General features: G+C 38.0%; 18 non-coding genes across 18 annotated transcripts; all 18 read left to right on the top strand.

Moving 5' to 3' along the window:
• The first annotated feature begins 902 nt into the window (after positions 1–902).
• On the top strand, positions 903–984 carry TRNAL-UAG (transfer RNA leucine (anticodon UAG)). Its single transcript has one exon. It is a non-coding gene; the product is annotated as a tRNA-Leu (tRNA).
• Positions 985–1,826: 842 nt separating this feature from the next.
• TRNAL-UAG (transfer RNA leucine (anticodon UAG)) lies at positions 1,827–1,908 on the top strand. The gene has a single exon. It is a non-coding gene; the product is annotated as a tRNA-Leu (tRNA).
• A 132-nt stretch (positions 1,909–2,040) lies between these two features.
• TRNAL-UAG (transfer RNA leucine (anticodon UAG)) lies at positions 2,041–2,122 on the top strand. The gene has a single exon. It is a non-coding gene; the product is annotated as a tRNA-Leu (tRNA).
• Positions 2,123–3,355: 1,233 nt separating this feature from the next.
• TRNAL-UAG (transfer RNA leucine (anticodon UAG)) lies at positions 3,356–3,437 on the top strand. The gene has a single exon. It is a non-coding gene; the product is annotated as a tRNA-Leu (tRNA).
• An 867-nt stretch (positions 3,438–4,304) lies between these two features.
• TRNAL-UAG (transfer RNA leucine (anticodon UAG)) lies at positions 4,305–4,386 on the top strand. The gene has a single exon. It is a non-coding gene; the product is annotated as a tRNA-Leu (tRNA).
• Positions 4,387–5,274: 888 nt separating this feature from the next.
• On the top strand, positions 5,275–5,356 carry TRNAL-UAG (transfer RNA leucine (anticodon UAG)). The gene has a single exon. It is a non-coding gene; the product is annotated as a tRNA-Leu (tRNA).
• Positions 5,357–6,600: 1,244 nt separating this feature from the next.
• TRNAL-UAG (transfer RNA leucine (anticodon UAG)) lies at positions 6,601–6,682 on the top strand. The gene has a single exon. It is a non-coding gene; the product is annotated as a tRNA-Leu (tRNA).
• Positions 6,683–7,570: 888 nt separating this feature from the next.
• TRNAL-UAG (transfer RNA leucine (anticodon UAG)) lies at positions 7,571–7,652 on the top strand. The gene has a single exon. It is a non-coding gene; the product is annotated as a tRNA-Leu (tRNA).
• An 889-nt stretch (positions 7,653–8,541) lies between these two features.
• TRNAL-UAG (transfer RNA leucine (anticodon UAG)) lies at positions 8,542–8,623 on the top strand. The gene has a single exon. It is a non-coding gene; the product is annotated as a tRNA-Leu (tRNA).
• Positions 8,624–9,511: 888 nt separating this feature from the next.
• TRNAL-UAG (transfer RNA leucine (anticodon UAG)) lies at positions 9,512–9,593 on the top strand. The gene has a single exon. It is a non-coding gene; the product is annotated as a tRNA-Leu (tRNA).
• Positions 9,594–10,482: 889 nt separating this feature from the next.
• Positions 10,483–10,564, top strand: TRNAL-UAG (transfer RNA leucine (anticodon UAG)). Its single transcript has one exon. It is a non-coding gene; the product is annotated as a tRNA-Leu (tRNA).
• Positions 10,565–11,739: 1,175 nt separating this feature from the next.
• On the top strand, positions 11,740–11,821 carry TRNAL-UAG (transfer RNA leucine (anticodon UAG)). Its single transcript has one exon. It is a non-coding gene; the product is annotated as a tRNA-Leu (tRNA).
• An 889-nt stretch (positions 11,822–12,710) lies between these two features.
• On the top strand, positions 12,711–12,792 carry TRNAL-UAG (transfer RNA leucine (anticodon UAG)). The gene has a single exon. It is a non-coding gene; the product is annotated as a tRNA-Leu (tRNA).
• An 886-nt stretch (positions 12,793–13,678) lies between these two features.
• TRNAL-UAG (transfer RNA leucine (anticodon UAG)) lies at positions 13,679–13,760 on the top strand. Its single transcript has one exon. It is a non-coding gene; the product is annotated as a tRNA-Leu (tRNA).
• An 888-nt stretch (positions 13,761–14,648) lies between these two features.
• Positions 14,649–14,730, top strand: TRNAL-UAG (transfer RNA leucine (anticodon UAG)). The gene has a single exon. It is a non-coding gene; the product is annotated as a tRNA-Leu (tRNA).
• A 1,908-nt stretch (positions 14,731–16,638) lies between these two features.
• TRNAL-UAG (transfer RNA leucine (anticodon UAG)) lies at positions 16,639–16,720 on the top strand. The gene has a single exon. It is a non-coding gene; the product is annotated as a tRNA-Leu (tRNA).
• An 886-nt stretch (positions 16,721–17,606) lies between these two features.
• TRNAL-UAG (transfer RNA leucine (anticodon UAG)) lies at positions 17,607–17,688 on the top strand. The gene has a single exon. It is a non-coding gene; the product is annotated as a tRNA-Leu (tRNA).
• A 1,234-nt stretch (positions 17,689–18,922) lies between these two features.
• On the top strand, positions 18,923–19,004 carry TRNAL-UAG (transfer RNA leucine (anticodon UAG)). Its single transcript has one exon. It is a non-coding gene; the product is annotated as a tRNA-Leu (tRNA).
• The last annotated feature ends 372 nt before the right edge of the window (positions 19,005–19,376 follow it).

Raw genomic sequence — 19,376 nt, 5'->3', positions numbered from 1 at the left:
CTGCTGCAGGTAAAATCTCCTCTTCTCAAGTCTCGGTAGAAGACCTCTAGTCCTTTGTGGTTTTCAAACAACAACAACAGAAATTGCAGGTACTCGTCACGCTTCGACAATTTACCCCCACCGTGAAAAAAAAGCAGAAAAAAATGAAACCAAATGTACGTGTTCCAGTTAAATCACCCAAAACATTTCTTAAAACGTCTACTTAATTGGATAAAACAACAACTCACTTTGATAATTCCATAAATTTATTTGTGCTTACTCCAAAGGAATCGTCTACCTAATTGGATAAAACAACATCTCACTTTGAGAATTCCAAAATGTATTTGTACTTACTGCAAATGAATCATTCCTCTGCTGCAGGTAAAATCTCCTCTTCTCAAGTCTCGGTAGAAGACCTCTAGTCCTTTGTGGTTTTCAAACAACAACAACAGAAATTGCAGGTACTCGTCACGCTTCGACAATTTACCCCCACCGTGAAAAAAAAGCAGAAAAAAATGAAACCAACTGTACGTGTTCCAGTTAAATCACCCAAAACATTTCTTAAAACGTCTACTTAATTGGATAAAACAACAACTCACTTTTATAATTCCATAAATGTATTTGTGCTTACTCCAAAGGAATCGTCTACCTAATTGGATAAAACAACATCTCACTTTGAGAATTCCAAAATGTATTTGTACTTACTTCAAAGGAATCATTCCTCTGCTGTAGGTAAAATCTCCTCTACTCAAGTCTCAGTCGAAGATTTCTTGTCCTTTGTGGTTTTCAAACAACAACAACAGAAATTGCAGGTACTTGTGACCCTTCGACAGACAATTTAACCCCACCGTGAAAAGAAGTGGGAAAAAAACTGAAACCAACTGTACGTGTTCCTGATAATAAGCTGTGTGCCTGCTATCGAAGGTAGCGTGGCCGAGTGATCTAAGGCGCTGGATTTAGGCTCCAGTCTCTTTGGAGGCGTGGGTTCAAATCCCACCGCTGCCAAATATTACATTTTTAGTGTATTGTGCATTATTCATAAAGGCCAAATTGTCCATTTGTCAACTCATATGATCACTGAAAACAGAGTCACGTTCATGGCTCTTTTTGTCTGGGATTTAAAATGGGCTTTTTTTTTACTTCAAAGTGGCAAGTAAAATTTGCCACGCATGAACAGCTGTTAATCAAGCCAATAATAACTCTTATAGAAAAGAACATCCTGCTTCAGCTTTAAAGCACCCAAAACATTTCTTAAGACGTCTACTGAATTGGATAAAACAACACCTCACTTTGAGAATTCCAAAATGTATTTGTACTTACTGCAAATGAATCATTCCTCTGCTGCAGGTAAAATCTCCTCTTCTCAAGTCTCGGTAGAAGACCTCTAGTCCTTTGTGGTTTTCAAACAACAACAACAGAAATTGCAGGTACTCGTCACGCTTCGACAGACAATTTACCCCCACCGTGAAAAAAGAGCAAAAAAAAATGAAACCAACTGTACGTGTTTCAGTTAAATCACCCAAAACATTTCTTAAAATGTCTACTTAATTGGATAAAACAACAACTCACTTTGATAATTCCATAAATTTATTTGTGCTTACTCCAAAGGAATCGTCTACCTAATTGGATAAAACAACATCTCACTTTGAGAATTCCAAAATGTATTTGTACTTACTTCAAAGGAATCATTCCTCTGCTGTTGGTAAAATCTCCTCTACTCAAGTCTCAGTCGAAGATTTCTTGTCCTTTGTGGACAGACAATTTAACCCCACCGTGAAAAGAAGTGGGAAAAAAACTGAAACCAACTGTACGTGTTCCTGATAATAAGCTGTATGCCTGTAACCAAAGGTAGCGTGGCCGAGCGGTCTAAGGCGCTGGATTTAGGCTCCAGTCTCTTTGGAGGCGTGGGTTCAAATCCAACCGCTGCCAAATATTACATTTTTAGTCTATTATTCATTGTGGCGGAACCCGCCTCGCCACTGGGTATTGGAAAAGAAGTGGGAAAAAAACTGAAACCAACTGTACGTGTTCCTGATAATAAGCTGTGTGCCTGTAATCGAAGGTAGCGTGGCCGAGCGGTCTAAGGCGCTGGATTTAGGCTCCAGTCTCTTTGGAGGTGTGGGTTCAAATCCCACTGCTGCCAAATATTACATTTTTAGTGTATTGTGCATTATTCATAAAGGCCAAATTGTCCATTTGTCAACTCATATGATCACTGAAAACAGAGTCACGTTCATGGCTCTTTTTGTTTGGGATTTAAAATGGGCTTTCATTTACTTCAAAGTGGCAAGTAAAATTTGCCACGCATGAACAGCTGTTAATCAAGCCAATAATAACTCTTATAGAAAAGAACATCCTGCTTCAGCTTTAAAGCACCCAAAACATATCTTAAGACATCTACTGAATTGGATAAAACAACACCTCACTTTGAGAATTCCAAAATGTATTTGTACTTACTGCAAATGAATCATTCCTCTGCTGCAGGTAAAATCTCCTCTTCTTAAGTCTCGGTAGAAGACCCCTAGTCCTTTGTGGTTTTCAAAAAACAACAATAGAAATTGCAGGTACTCATCACGCTTCGAAAATTTACCCCCACCGTGAATAAAAAGCAGAAAAAAATGAAACCAACTGTACGTGTTCCAGTTAAATCACCCAAAACATTTCTTAAAACGTCTACTTAATTGGATAAAACAACAACTCACTTTGATAATTCCATAAATGTATTTGTGCTTACTCCAAAGGAATCGTCTACCTAATTGGATAAAACAACATCTCACTTTGAGAATTCCAAAATGTATTTGTACTTACTTCAAAGGAATCATTCCTCTGCTGTAGCTAAAATCTCCTCTACTCAAGTCTCAGTCGAAGATTTCTTGTCCTTTGTGGTTTTCAAACAACAACAACAGAAATTGCAGGTACTCGTCACGCTTCGACAATTTACCCCACCGTGAAAAAAAAGCAGAAAAAAATTAAATCAACTGTACGTGTTCCAGTTAAATAACCCAAAACATTTCTTAAAACGTCTACTTAATTGGATAAAACAACAACTCACTTTGATAATTCCATAAATGTATTTGTGCTTACTCCAAAGGAATCGTCTACCTAATTGGATAAAACAACATCTCACTTTGAGAATTCCAAAATGTATTTGTACTTACTTCAAAGGAATCATTCCTCTGCTGTAGGTAAAATCTCCTCTACTCAAGTCTCAGTCGAAGATTTCTTGTCCTTTGTGGTTTTCAAACAACAACAACAGAAATTGCAGGTACTTGTGACCCTTCGACAGACAATTTAACCCCACCGTGAAAAGAAGTGGGAAAAAAACTGAAACCAACTGTACGTGTTCCTGATAATAAGCTGTGTGCCTGTAATCGAAGGTAGCGTGGCCGAGCGGTCTAAGGCGCTGGATTTAGGCTCCAGTCTCTTTGGAGGCGTGGGTTCAAATCCCACCGCTGCCAAATATTACATTTTTAGTGTATTGTGCATTATTCATAAAGGCCAAATTGTCCATTTGTCAACTCATATGATCACTGAAAACAGAGTCACGTTCATGGCTCTTTTTGTTTGGGATTTAAAATGGGCTTTTTTTTTTACTTCAAAGTGGCAAGTAAAATTTGCCACGCATGAACAGCTGTTAATCAAGCCAATAATAACTCTTATAGAAAAGAGCATCCTGCTTCAGCTTTAAAGCACCCAAAACATTTCTTAAGACGTCTACTGAATTGGATAAAACAACACCTCACTTTGAGAATTCCAAAATGTATTTGTACTTACTGCAAATGAATCATTCCTCTGCTGCAGGTAAAATCTCCTCTTCTCAAGTCTCGGTAGAAGACCTCTAGTCCTTTGTGGTTTTCAAACAACAACAACAGAAATTGCAGGTATTCGTCACGCTTCGACAGACAATTTACCCCCACCGTGAAAAAAAGCAGAAAAAAATGAAACCAACTGTACGTGTTCCAGTTAAATCACCCAAAACATTTCTTAAAACGTCTACTTAATTGGATAAAACAACAACTCACTTTGATAATTCCATAAATGTATTTGTGCTTACTCCAAAGGAATCGTCTACCTAATTGGATAAAACAACATCTCACTTTGAGAATTCCAAAATGTATTTGTACTTACTTCAAAGGAATCATTCCTCTACTCAAGTCTCAGTCGAAGATTTCTTGTCCTTTGTGGTTTTCAAACAACAACAACAGAAATTGCAGGTACTTGTGACCCTTCGACAGACAATTTAACCCCACCGTGAAAAGAAGTGGGAAAAAAACTGAAACCAACTGTACGTGTTCCTGATAATAAGCTGTGTGCCTGTAATCGAAGGTAGCGTGGCCGAGCCGTCTATGGTGCTGGATTTAGGCTCCAGTCTCTTTGGAGGCGTGGGTTCAAATCCCACCGCTGCCAAATATTACATTTTTAGTGTATTGTGCATTATTCATAAAGGCCAAATTGTCCATTTGTCAACTCATATGATCACTGAAAACAGAGTCACGTTCATGGCTCTTTTTGTTTGGGATTTAAAATGGGCTTTTTTTTTACCTCAAAGTGGCAAGTAAAATTTGCCACGCATGAACAGCTGTTAATCAAGCCAGTAATAACTCTTATAGAAAAGAACATCCTGCTTCAGCTTTAAAGCACCCAAAACATTTCTTAAGACGTCTACTGAATTGGATAAAACAACACCTCACTTTGAGAATTCCAAAATGTATTTGTACTTACTGCAAATGAATCATTCCTCTGCTGCAGGTAAAATCTCCTCTTCTCAAGTCTTGGTAGAAGACCTCTAGTCCATTGTGGTTTTTAAACGACAACAACAGAAATTGCAGGTACTCGTCACACTTCGAAAGACAATTTACCCCCACCGTGAAAAAAAGGCAGAAAAAAATGAAACCAACTGTACATGTTCCAGTTAAATCAACCAAAACATTTCTTAAAACGTCTACTTAATTGGATAAAACAACAACTCACTTTGATAATTCCATAAATGTATTTGTGCTTACTCCAAAGGAATCGTCTACCTAATTGGATACAACAACATCTCACTTTGAGAATTCCAAAATGTATTTGTACTTACTTCAAAGGAATCATTCCTCTGCTGTAGGTAAAATCTCCTCTACTCAAGTCTCAGTCGAAGATTTCTTGTCCTTTGTGGTTTTCAAACAACAACAACAGAAATTGCAGGTACTTGTGACCCTTCGACAGACAATTTAACCCCACCGTGAAAAGAAGTGGGAAAAAAACTGAAACCAACTGTACGTGTTCCTGATAATAAGCTGTGTGCCTGTAATCGAAGGTAGCGTGGCCGAGCGGTCTAAGGCGCTGGATTTAGGCTCCAGTCTCTTTGGAGGCGTGGATTCAAATCCCACCGCTGCCAAATATTACATTTTTAGTGTATTGTGCATTATTCATAAAGGCGAAATTGTCCATTTGTCAACTCATATGATCACTGAAAACAGAGTCACGTTCATGGCTCTTTTTGTTTGGGATTTAAAATGGGCTTTTTTTTTTACTTCCAAGTGGCAAGTAAAATTTGCCACGCATGAACAGCTGTTAATCAAGCCAATAATAACTCTTATAGAAAAGAACATCCTGCTTCAGCTTTAAAGCACCCAAAACATTTCTTAAGACGTCTACTGAATTGGATAAAACAACACCTCACTTTGAGAATTCCAAAATGTATTTGTACTTACTGCAAATGAATCATTCCTCTGCTGCAGGTAAAATCTCCTCTTCTCAAGTCTCGGTAGAAGACCTCTAGTCCATTGTGGTTTTTAAACGACAACAACAGAAATTGCAGGTACTCATCACGCTTCGAAAGACAATTTACCCCCACCGTGAAAAAAAGGCAGAAAAAAATGAAACCAACTGTACGTGTTAAAGTTAACTCACACAAAACATTTCTTAAACCGTCTACTTAATTGGATAAAACAACAACTCACTTTGATAATTCCATAAATGTATTTGTGCTTACTCCAAAGGAATCGTCTACCTAATTGGATAAAACAACATCTCACTTTGAGAATTCCAAAATGTATTTGTACTTACTTCAAAGGAATCATTCCTCTGCTGTAGGTAAAATCTCCTCTACTCAAGTCTCAGTCGAAGATTTCTTGTCCTTTGTGGTTTTCAAACAACAACAATAGAAATTGCAGGTACTCGTCACGCTTCGAAAGACAATTTACCCCCACCGTGAAAAAAAGGCAGAAAAAAATGAAACCAACTGTACGTGTTCCAGTTAAATCACCCAAAACATTTCTTAAAACGTCTACTTAATTGGATAAAACAACAACTCACTTTGATAATTCCCTAAATGTTTTTGTGCTTACTCCAAAGGAATCGTCTACCTAATTGGATAAAACAACATCTCACTTTGAGAATTCCAAAATGTATTTGTACTTACTTCAAAGGAATCATTCCTCTGCTGTAGGTAAAATCTCCACTACTCAAGTCTCAGTCGAAGATTTCTTGTCCTTTGTGGTTTTCAAACAACAACAATAGAAATTGCAGGTACTTGTGACCCTTCGACAGACAATTTAACCCCACCGTGAAAAGAAGTGGGAAAAAAACTGAAACCAACTGTACGTGTTCCTGATAATAAGCTGTGTGCCTGTAATCGAAGGTAGCGTGGCCGAGCGGTCTAAGGCGCTGGATTTAGGCTCCAGTCTCTTTGGAGGCGTGGGTTCAAATCCCACCGCTGCCAAATATTACATTTTTAGTGTATTGTGCATTATTCATAAAGGCCAAATTGTCCATTTGTCAACTCATATGATCACTGAAAACAGAGTCACGTTCATGGCATTTTTTGTTTGGGATTTAAAATGGGCTTTTTTTTTACTTCAAAGTGGCAAGTAAAATTTGCCACGCATGAACAGCTGTTAATCAAGCCAATAAAAACTCTTATAGAAAAGAACATCCTGCTTCAGCTTTAAAGCACCCAAAACATTTCTTAAGACGTCTACTGAATTGGATAAAACAACACCTCACTTTGAGAATTCCAAAATGTATTTGTACTTACTGCAAATGAATCATTCCTCTGCTGCAGGTAAAATCTCCTCTTCTCAAGTCTCGGTAGAAGACCTCTAGTCCATTGTGGTTTTTAAACGACAACAACAGAAATTGCAGGTACTCGTCACGCTTCGAAAGACAATTTACCCCCACCGTGAAAAAAAGGCAGAAAAAAATGAAACCAACTGTACGTGTTCCAGTTAAATCACCCAAAACATTTCTTAAAACGTCTACTTAATTGGATAAAACAACAACTCACTTTGATAATTCCATAAATGTATTTGTGCTTACTCCAAAGGAATCGTCTACCTAATTGGATAAAACAACATCTCACTTTGAGAATTCCAAAATGTATTTGTACTTACTTCAAAGGAATCATTCCTCTGCTGTAGGTAAAATCTCCTCTACTCAAGTCTCAGTCGAAGATTTCTTGTCCTTTGTGGTTTTCAAACAACAACAACAGAAATTGCAGGTACTTGTGACCCTTCGACAGACAATTTAACCCCACCGTGAAAAGAAGTGGGAAAAAAACTGAAACCAACTGTACGTGTTCCTGATAATAAGCTGCGAGCCTGTAATCGAAGGTAGTGTGGCCGAGCGGTCTAAGGCGCTGGATTTAGGCTCCAGTCTCTTTGTAGGCGTGGGTTCAAATCCCACCGCTGCCAAATATTACATTTTTAGTGTATTGTGCATTATTCATAAAGGCCAAATTGTCCATTTGTCAACTCATATGATCACTGAAAACAGAGTCACGTTCATGGCTCTTTTTGTTTGGGATTTAAAATGGGCTTTTTTTTTTACTTCCAAGTGGCAAGTAAAATTTGCCACGCATGAACAGCTGTTAATCAAGCCAATAATAACTCTTATAGAAAAGAACATCCTGCTTCAGCTTTAAAGCACCCAAAACATTTCTTAAGACGTCTACTGAATTGGATAAAACAACACCTCACTTTGAGAATTCCAAAATGTATTTGTACTTACTGCAAATGAATCATTCCTCTGCTGCAGGTAAAATCTCCTCTTCTCAAGTCTCGGTAGAAGACCTCTAGTCCATTGTGGTTTTTAAACGACAACAACAGAAATTGCAGGTACTCGTCACGCTTCGAAAGACAATTTACCCCCACCGTGAAAAAAAGGCAGAAAAAAATGAAACCAACTGTACGTGTTCCAGTTAAATCACCCAAAACATTTCTTAAAACGTCTACTTAATTGGATAAAACAACAACTCACTTTGATAATTCCATAAATGTATTTGTGCTTACTCCAAAGGAATCGTCTACCTAATTGGATAAAACAACATCTCACTTTGAGAATTCCAAAATGTATTTGTTCTTACTTCAAAGGAATCATTCCTCTGCTGTAGGTAAAATCTCCTCTACTCAAGTCTCAGTCGAAGATTTCTTGTCCTTTGTGGTTTTCAAACAACAACAATAGAAATTGCAGGTACTTGTGACCCTTCGACAGACAATTTAACCCCACCGTGAAAAGAAGTGGGAAAAAAACTGAAACCAACTGTACGTGTTCCTGATAATAAGCTGTGTGCCTGTAATCGAAGGTAGCGTGGCCGAGCGGTCTAAGGCGCTGGATTTAGGCTCCAGTCTCTTTGGAGGCGTGGGTTCAAATCCCACCGCTGCCAAATATTACATTTTTAGTGTATTGTGCATTATTCATAAAGGCCAAATTGTCCATTTGTCAACTCATATGATCACTGAAAACAGAGTCACGTTCATGGCTCTTTTTGTTTGGGATTTAAAATGGGCTTTTTTTTTACTTCAAAGTGGCAAGTAAAATTTGCCACGCATGAACAGCTGTTAATCAAGCCAATAAAAACTCTTATAGAAAAGAACATCCTGCTTCAGCTTTAAAGCACCCAAAACATTTCTTAAGACGTCTACTGAATTGGATAAAACAACACCTCACTTTGAGAATTCCAAAATGTATTTGTACTTACTGCAAATGAATCATTCCTCTGCTGCAGGTAAAATCTCCTCTTCTCAAGTCTCGGTAGAAGACCTCTAGTCCATTGTGGTTTTTAAACGACAACAACAGAAATTGCAGGTACTCGTCACGCTTCGAAAGACAATTTACCCCCACCGTGAAAAAAAGGCAGAAAAAAATGAAACCAACTGTACGTGTTCCAGTTAAATCACCCAAAACATTTCTTAAAACGTCTACTTAATTGGATAAAACAACAACTCACTTTGATAATTCCATAAATGTATTTGTGCTTACTCCAAAGGAATCGTCTACCTAATTGGATAAAACAACATCTCACTTTGAGAATTCCAAAATGTATTTGTACTTACTTCAAAGGAATCATTCCTCTGCTGTAGGTAAAATCTCCTCTACTCAAGTCTCAGTCGAAGATTTCTTGTCCTTTGTGGTTTTCAAACAACAACAACAGAAATTGCAGGTACTTGTGACCCTTCGACAGACAATTTAACCCCACCGTGAAAAGAAGTGGGAAAAAAACTGAAACCAACTGTACGTGTTCCTGATAATAAGCTGTGAGCCTGTAATCGAAGGTAGCGTGGCCGAGCGGTCTAAGGCGCTGGATTTAGGCTCCAGTCTCTTTGGAGGCGTGGGTTCAAATCCCACCGCTGCCAAATATTACATTTTTAGTGTATTGTGCATTATTCATAAAGGCCAAATTGTCCATTTGTCAACTTATATGATCACTGAAAACAGAGTCACGTTCATGGCTCTTTTTGTTTGGGATTTAAAATGGGCTTTTTTTTTTACTTCCAAGTGGCAAGTAAAATTTGCCACGCATGAACAGCTGTTAATCAAGCCAATAATAACTCTTATAGAAAAGAACATCCTGCTTCAGCTTTAAAGCACCCAAAACATTTCTTAAGACGTCTACTGAATTGGATAAAACAACACCTCACTTTGAGAATTCCAAAATGTATTTGTACTTACTGCAAATGAATCATTCCTCTGCTGCAGGTAAAATCTCCTCTTCTCAAGTCTCGGTAGAAGACCTCTAGTCCATTGTGGTTTTTAAACGACAACAACAGAAATTGCAGGTACTCGTCACGCTTCGAAAGACAATTTACCCCCACCGTGAAAAAAAGGCAGAAAAAAATGAAACCAACTGTACGTGTTCCAGTTAAATCACCCAAAACATTTCTTAAAACGTCTACTTAATTGGATAAAACAACAACTCACTTTGATAATTCCATAAATGTATTTGTGCTTACTCCAAAGGAATCGTCTACCTAATTGGATAAAACAACATCTCACTTTGAGAATTCCAAAATGTATTTGTACTTACTTCAAAGGAATCATTCCTCTGCTGTAGGTAAAATCTCCTCTACTCAAGTCTCAGTCGAAGATTTCTTGTCCTTTGTGGTTTTCAAACAACAACAATAGAAATTGCAGGTACTTGTGACCCTTCGACAGACAATTTAACCCCACCGTGAAAAGAAGTGGGAAAAAAACTGAAACCAACTGTACGTGTTCCTGATAATAAGCTGTGTGCCTGTAATCGAAGGTAGCGTGGCCGAGCGGTCTAAGGCGCTGGATTTAGGCTCCAGTCTCTTTGGAGGCGTGGGTTCAAATCCCACTGCTGCCAAATATTACATTTTTAGTGTATTGTGCATTATTCATAAAGGCCAAATTGTCCATTTGTCAACTCATATGATCACTGAAAACAGAGTCACGTTCATGGCTCTTTTTGTTTGGGATTTAAAATGGGCTTTTTTTTACTTCAAAGTGGCAAGTAAAATTTGCCACGCATGAACAGCTGTTAATCAAGCCAATAAAAACTCTTATAGAAAAGAACATCCTGCTTCAGCTTTAAAGCACCCAAAACATTTCTTAAGACGTCTACTGAATTGGATAAAACAACACCTCACTTTGAGAATTCCAAAATGTATTTGTACTTACTGCAAATGAATCATTCCTCTGCTGCAGGTAAAATCTCCTCTTCTCAAGTCTCGGTAGAAGACCTCTAGTCCATTGTGGTTTTTAAACGACAACAACAGAAATTGCAGGTACTCGTCACGCTTCGAAAGACAATTTACCCCCACCGTGAAAAAAAGGCAGAAAAAAATGAAACCAACTGTACGTGTTCCAGTTAAATCACCCAAAACATTTCTTAAAACGTCTACTTAATTGGATAAAACAACAACTCACTTTGATAATTCCATAAATGTATTTGTGCTTACTCCAAAGGAATCGTCTACCTAATTGGATAAAACAACATCTCACTTTGAGAATTCCAAAATGTATTTGTACTTACTTCAAAGGAATCATTCCTCTGCTGTAGGTAAAATCTCCTCTACTCAAGTCTCAGTCGAAGATTTCTTGTCCTTTGTGGTTTTCAAACAACAACAACAGAAATTGCAGGTACTTGTGACCCTTCGACAGACAATTTAACCCCACCGTGAAAAGAAGTGGGAAAAAAACTGAAACCTGAAACACTTTGATAATTCCATAAATGTATTTGTGCTTACTCCAAAGGAATCGTCTACCTAATTGGATAAAACAACATCTCACTTTGAGAATTCCAAAATGTATTTGTACTTACTTCAAAGGAATCATTCCTCTGCTGTAGGTAAAATCTCCTCTACTCAAGTCTCAGTCGAAGATTTCTTGTCCTTTGTGGTTTTCAAACAACAACAATAGAAATTGCAGGTACTTGTGACCCTTCGACAGACAATTTAACCCCACCGTGAAAAGAAGTGGGAAAAAAACTGAAACCAACTGTACGTGTTCCTGATAATAAGCTGTGTGCCTGTAATCGAAGGTAGCGTGGCCGAGCGGTCTAAGGCGCTGGATTTAGGCTCCAGTCTCTTTGGAGGCGTGGGTTCAAATCCCACCGCTGCCAAATATTACATTTTTAGTGTATTGTGCATTATTCATAAAGGCCAAATTGTCCATTTGTCAACTCATATGATCACTGAAAACAGAGTCACGTTCATGGCTCTTTTTGTTTGGGATTTAAAATGGGCTTTTTTTTTTACTTCCAAGTGGCAAGTAAAATTTGCCACGCATGAACAGCTGTTAATCAAGCCAATAATAACTCTTATAGAAAAGAACATCCTGCTTCAGCTTTAAAGCACCCAAAACATTTCTTAAGACGTCTACTGAATTGGATAAAACAACACCTCACTTTCAGAATTCCAAAATGTATTTGTACTTACTGCAAATGAATCATTCCTCTGCTGCAGGTAAAATCTCCTCTTCTCAAGTCTCGGTAGAAGACCTCTAGTCCATTGTGGTTTTTAAACGACAACAACAGAAATTGCAGGTACTCGTCACGCTTCGAAAGACAATTTACCCCCACCGTGAAAAAAAGGCAGAAAAAAATGAAACCAACTGTACGTGTTCCAGTTAAATCACCCAAAACATTTCTTAAAACGTCTACTTAATTGGATAAAACAACAACTCACTTTGATAATTCCATAAATGTATTTGTGCTTACTCCAAAGGAATCGTCTACCTAATTGGATAAAACAACATCTCACTTTAAGAATTCCAAAATGTATTTGTACTTACTTCAAAGGAATCATTCCTCTGCTGTAGGTAAAATCTCCTCTACTCAAGTCTCAGTCGAAGATTTCTTGTCCTTTGTGGTTTTCAAACAACAACAATAGAAATTGCAGGTACTTGTGACCCTTCGACAGACAATTTAACCCCACCGTGAAAAGAAGTGGGAAAAAAACTGAAACCAACTGTACGTGTTCCTGATAATAAGCTGTGTGCCTGTAATCGAAGGTAGCGTGGCCGAGCGGTCTAAGGCGCTGGATTTAGGCTCCAGTCTCTTTGGAGGCGTGGGTTCAAATCCCACCGCTGCCAAATATTACATTTTTAGTGTATTGTGCATTATTCATAAAGGCCAAATTGTCCATTTGTCAACTCATATGATCACTGAAAACAGAGTCACGTTCATGGCTCGTTTTGTTTGGGATTTAAAATTGGCTTTTTTTTTACTTCAAAGTGGCAAGTAAAATTTGCCACGAATGAACAGCTGTTAATCAAGCCAATAATAACTCTTATAGAAAAGAACATCCTGCTTCAGCTTTAAAGCACCCAAAACATTTCTTAAGACGTCTACTGAATTGGATAAAACAACACCTCACTTTGAGAATTCCAAAATGTATTTGTACTTACTGCAAATGAATCATTCCTCTGCTGCAGGTAAAATCTCCTCTTCTCAAGTCTCGGTAGAAGACCTCTAGTCCATTGTGGTTTTTAAACGACAACAACAGAAATTGCAGGTACTCGTCACGCTTCGAAAGACAATTTACCCCCACCGTGAAAAAAGGCAGAAAAAAATGAAACCAACTGTACGTGTTCCAGTTAAATCACCCAAAACATTTCTTAAAACGTCTACTTAATTGGATAAAACAACAACTCACTTTGATAATTCCATAAATGTATTTGTGCTTACTCCAAAGGAATCGTCTACCTAATTGGATAAAACAATATCTCACTTTGAGAATTCGAAATGTATTTGTACTTACTTCAAAGGAATCATTCCTCTGCTGTAGGTAAAATCTCCTCTACTCAAGTCTCAGTCGAAGATTTCTTGTCCTTTGTGGTTTTCAAACAACAACAACAGAAATTGCAGGTACTTGTGACCCTTCGACAGACAATTTAACCCCACCGTGAAAAGAAGTGGGAAAAAAACTGAAACCAACTGTACGTGTTCCTGATAATAAGCTGTGTGCCTCTAATCGAAGGTAGCGTGGCCGAGCGGTCTGAGGCGCTGGATTTAGGCTACAGTCTCTTTGGAGGCGTGGGTTCAAATCCCACCGCTGCCAAATATTACATTTTAGTGTATTGTACATTAATCATAAAGGCCAAATTGTCAATTTTTCAACTCATATGATCACTGAAAACATAGTCACGTTCATGGCTCGTTTCGTCTGGGATTTAAAATGGGCTTTTTTTTTTACTTCAAAGTGGCAAGTAAAATTTGCCACGCATGAACAGCTGTTAATCAAGCCAATAATAACTCTTATAGAAAAGAACATCCTGCTTCAGCTTTAAAGCACCCAAAACATTTCTTAAGACGTCTACTGAATTGGATAAAACAACACCTCACTTTGAGAATTCCAAAATGTATTTGTACTTACTGCAAATGAATCATTCCTCTGCTGCAGGTAAAATCTCCTCTTCTCAAGTCTCGGTAGAAGACCTCTAGTCCTTTGTGGTTTTCAAACAACAACAACAGAAATTGCAGGTACTCGGCACGCTTCGACAGACAATTTACCCCCACCGTGAAAAAAAGGCAGAAAAAAATGAAACCAACTGTACGTGTTCCAGTTAAATCACACAAAACATTTCTTAAAACGTCTACTTAATTCGATAAAACAAAAACTCACTTTGATAATTCCATAAATGTATTTGTGCTTACTCCAAAGGAATCGCCTACCTATTTGGATAAAACAATATCTCACTTTGAGAATTCCAAAATGTATTTGTACTTACTTCAAAGGAATCATTCCTCTGCTGCAGGTAAAATCTCCTCTACTCAAGTCTCAGTCGAAGATTTCTTGTCCTTTGTGGTTTTCAAACAACAACAACAGAAATATCAGGTACTTGTGACCCTTCGACAGACAATTTAACCCCACCGTGAAAAGAAGTGGGAAAACAACTGAAACCAACTGTACGTGTTCCTGATAATAAGCTGTGTGCCTCTAATCGAAGGTAGCGTGGCCGAGCGGTCTGAGGCGCTGGATTTAGGCTACAGTCTCTTTGGAGGCGTGGGTTCAAATCCCACCGCTGCCAAATATTACATTTTAGTGTATTGTACATTAATCATAAAGGCCAAATTGGCCATTTGTCAACTCATATGATCACTCAAAACAGAGTCACGTTCAAGGCTCTTTTCGTCTGGGATTTAAAATGGGCTTTTTTTTACTTCAAAGTGGCAAGTAAAATTTGCCACGCATGAACAGCTGTTAATCAAGCCAATAATAACTCTTATAGAAAAGAACATCCGGCTTCAGCTTTAAAGCACCCAAAACATTTCTTAAGACGTCTACTGAATTGGATAAAACTACACCTCATTTTGAGAATTCCAAAATGTATTTGTACTTACTGCAAATGAATCATTCCTCTGCTGCAGGTAAAATCTCCTCTTCTCAAGTCTCGGTAGAAGACCTCTGGTCCTTTGTGGTTTTCAAACAACAACAACAGAAATTGCAGGTACTCGGCACGCTTCGACAGACAATTTACCCCCACCGTGAAAAAAAGGCAGAAAAAAATGAAACCAACTGTACGTGTTCCAGTTAAATCACCCAAAACATTTCTTAAAACGTCTACTTAATTGGATAAAACAACACCTCACTTTGAGAATTCCAAAATGTATTTGTACTTACTGCAAATGAATCATTCCTCTGCTGCAGGTAAAATCTCCTCTTCTCAAGTCTCGGTAGAAGACCTCTAGTCCTTTGTGGTTTTCAAACAACAACAACAGAAATTGCAGGTACTCGGCACGCTTCGACAGACAATTTACCCCCACCGTGAAAAAAAGGCAGAAAAAAATGAAACCAACTGTACGTGTTCCAGTTAAATCACCCAAAACATTTCTTAAAAAGTCTACTTAATTGGATAAAACAAAAACTCACTTTGATAATCACATAAATGTATTTGTGCTTACTCCAAAGGAATCGTCTACCTAATTGGATAAAACAACATCTCACTTTGAGAATTCCAAAATGTATTTGTACTTACTTCAAAGGAATCATTCCTCTGCTGCAGGTAAAATCTCCTCTACTCAAGTCTCAGTCGAAGATTTCTTGTCCTTTGTGGTTTTCAAACAACAACAACAGAAATTGCAGGTACTTGTGACCCTTCGACAGACAATTTAACCCCACCGTGAAAAGAAGTGGGAAAAAAAATGAAACCAACTGTACGTGTTCCTGCTTCTCACAATTTTACTTCAAAGTGGCAAGTAAAATTTGCCACGCATGAACAGCTGTTAATCAAGCCAATAATAACTCTTATAGAAAAGAACATCTTGCTTCAGCTTTAAAGCACCCAAAACATTTCTTAAGACGTCTACTGAATTGGATAAAACAACACCTCACTTTGAGAATTCCAAAATGTATTTGTACTTACTGCAAATGAATCATTCCTCTGCTGCAGGTAAAATCTCCTCTTCTCAAGTCTCGGTAGAAGACCTCTAGTCCTTTGTGGTTTTCAAACAACAACAACAGAAATTGCAGGTATTCGTCACGCTTCGACAGACAATTTACCCCCACCGTGAAAAAAAGGCAGAAAAAAATGAAACCAACTGTACGTGTTCCAGTTAAATCACCCAAAACATTTCTTAAACCGTCTACTTAATTGGATAAAACAACAACTCACTTTTATAATTCCATAAATGTATTTGTGCTTACTCCAAAGGAATCGTCTACCTAACTGGATAAAACAACATCTCACTTTGAGAATTCCAAAATGTATTTGTACTTACTTCAAAAGAATCATTCCTCTGCTGTAGGTAAAATCTCCTCTACTCAAGTCTCAGTCGAAGATTTCTTGTCCTTTGTGGTTTTCACACAACAACAACAGAAATTGCAGGTACTTGTGACCCTTCGACAGACAATTTAACCCCACCGTGAAAAGAAGTGGGAAAAAAACTGAAACCAACTGTACGTGTTCCTGCTAATAAGCTGTGTGCCTGTAATAGAAGGTAGCGTGGCCGAGCGGTCTAAGGCGCTGGATTTAGGCTCCAGTCTCTTTGGAGGCGTGGGTTCAAATCCCACCACTGCCAAATATTCCTTTTTTAGTGTATTGTGCATTATTCATAAAGGCCAAATTGTCCATTTGTCAACTCATATGATCACTGAAAACAGAGTCACGTTCATGGCTCTTTTCGTCTGGGATTTAAAATGGGCTTTTTTTTACTTCAAAGTGGCAAGTAAAATTTGCCACGCATGAACAGCTGTTAATCAAGCCAATAATAACTCTTATAGAAAAGAACAGCCTGCTTCAGCTTTAAAGCACCCAAAACATTTCTTAAGACGTCTACTGAATTGGATAAAACAACACCTCACTTTGAGAATTCCAAAATGTATTTGTACTTACTGCAAATGAATCATTCCTCTGCTGCAGGTAAAATCTCCTCTTCTCAAGTCTCGGTAGAAGACCTCTAGTCCTTTGTGGTTTTTAAACAACAACAACAGAAATTGCAGGTACTCGTCACGCTTCGACAGACAATTTACCCCCACCGTGAAAAAAGGCAGAAAAAAATTAAACCAACTGTACGTGTTCCAGTTAAATCACCCAAAACATTTCTTCAAACGTCTACTTAATTGGATAAAACAACAACTCACTTTGATAATTCCATAAATGTATTTGTGCTTACTCCAAAGGAATCGTCTACCTAATTGGATAAAACAACATCTCACTTTGAGAATTCCAAAATGTATTTGTACTTACTTCAAAGGAATCATTCCTCTGCTGTAGGTAAAATCTCCTCTACTCAAGTCTCAGTCGAAGATTTCTTGTCCTTTGTGGTTTTCAAACAACAACAACAGAAATGGCAGGTACTTGTGACCCTTCGACAGACAATTTAACCCCACCGTGAAAAGAAGTGGGAAAAAAACTGAAACCAACTGTACGTGTTCCTGCTAATAAGCTGTGTGCCTGTAATCGAAGGTAGCGTGGCCGAGCGGTCTAAGGCGCTGGATTTAGGCTCCAGTCTCTTTGGAGGCATGGGTTCAAATCCCACTGCTGCCAAATATTACATTTTTAGTGTATTGTGCATTATTCATAAAGGCCAAATTGTCCATTTGTCAACTCATATGATCACTGAAAACAGAGTCACGTTCATGGCTCTTTTTGTCTGGGATTTAAAATGGGCTTTTTTTTACTTCAAAGTGGCAAGTAAAATTTGCCACGCATGAACAGCTGTTAATCAAGCCAATAATAACTCTTATAGAAAAGAACATCCTGCTTCAGCTTTAAAGCACCCAAAACATTTCTTAAGACGTCTACTGAATTGGATAAAACAAAACCTCACTTTGAGAATTCCAAAATGTATTTGTACTTACTGCAAATGAATCATTCCTCTGCTGCAGGTAAAATCTCCTCTTCTCAAGTCTCGGTAGAAGACCTCTAGTCCTTTGTGGTTTTCAAACAACAACAACAGAAATTGCAGGTACTCGTCACGCTTCGACAATTTACCCCCACCGTGAAAAAAAAGCAGAAAAAAATGAAACCAACTGTACGTGTTCCAGTTAAATCACCCAAAACATTTCTTAAAACGTCTACTTAATTGGATAAAACAACAACTCACTTTGATAATTCCATAAATTTATTTGTGCTTACTCCAAAGGAATCGTCTACCTAATTGGATAAAACAACATCTCACTTTGAGAATTCCAAAATGTATTTGTACTTACTGCAAATGAATCATTCCTCTGCTGCAGGTAAAATCTCCTCTTCTCAAGTCTCGGTAGAAGACCTCTAGTCCTTTGTGGTTTTCAAACAACAACAACAGAAATTGCAGGTACTCGTCACGCTTCGACAATTTACCCCCACCGTGAAAAAAAAGCAGAAAAAAATGAAACCAACTGTACGTGTTCCAGTTAAATCACCCAAAACATTTCTTAAAACGTCTACTTAATTGGATAAAACAACAACTCACTTTTATAATTCCATAAATGTATTTGTGCTTACTCCAAAGGAATCGTCTACCTAATTGGATAAAACAACATCTCACTTTGAGAATTCCAAAATGTATTTGTACTTACTTCAAAAGAATCATTCCTCTGCTGTAGGTAAAATCTCCTCTACTCAAGTCTCAGTCGAAGATTTCTTGTCCTTTGTGGTTTTCAAACAACAACAACAGAAATGGCAGGTACTTGTGACCCTTCGACAGACAATTTAACCCCACCGTGAAAAGAAGTGGGAAAAAAACTGAAACCAACTGTACGTGTTCCTGCTAATAAGCTGTGTGCCTGTAATCGGAGGTAGCGTGGCCGAGCGGTCTAAGGCGCTGGATTTAGGCTCCAGTCTCTTTGGAGGCGTGGGTTCAAATCCCACCGCTGCCAAATATTAAATTTTTAGTATATTGTGCATTATTCATAAAGGCCAAATTGTCCATTTTTCAACTCATATGATCACTGAAAACAGAGTCACGTTCATGGCTCTTTTCGTCTGGCATTTAAAATGGGCTTTTTTTTTACTTCAAAGTGGCAAGTAAAATTTGCCACGCATGAACAGCTGTTAATCAAGCCAATAATAACTCTAATAGAAAAGAACATCCTGCTTCAGCTTTAAAGCACCCAAAACATTTCTTAAGACGTCTACTGAATTGGATAAAACAACACCTCACTTTGAGAATTCCAAAATGTATTTGTACTTACTGCAAATGAATCATTCCTCTGCTGCAGGTAAAATCTCCTCTTCTCAAGTCTCGGTAG

The sequence above is a fragment of the Pelobates fuscus genome, chromosome 3 (assembly GCF_036172605.1).
Source record: "Pelobates fuscus isolate aPelFus1 chromosome 3, aPelFus1.pri, whole genome shotgun sequence".
In the NCBI taxonomy this organism is placed as follows: Eukaryota; Metazoa; Chordata; class Amphibia; order Anura; family Pelobatidae; genus Pelobates; species Pelobates fuscus.
This window is presented reverse-complemented; position numbering and strand designations above follow the sequence as displayed.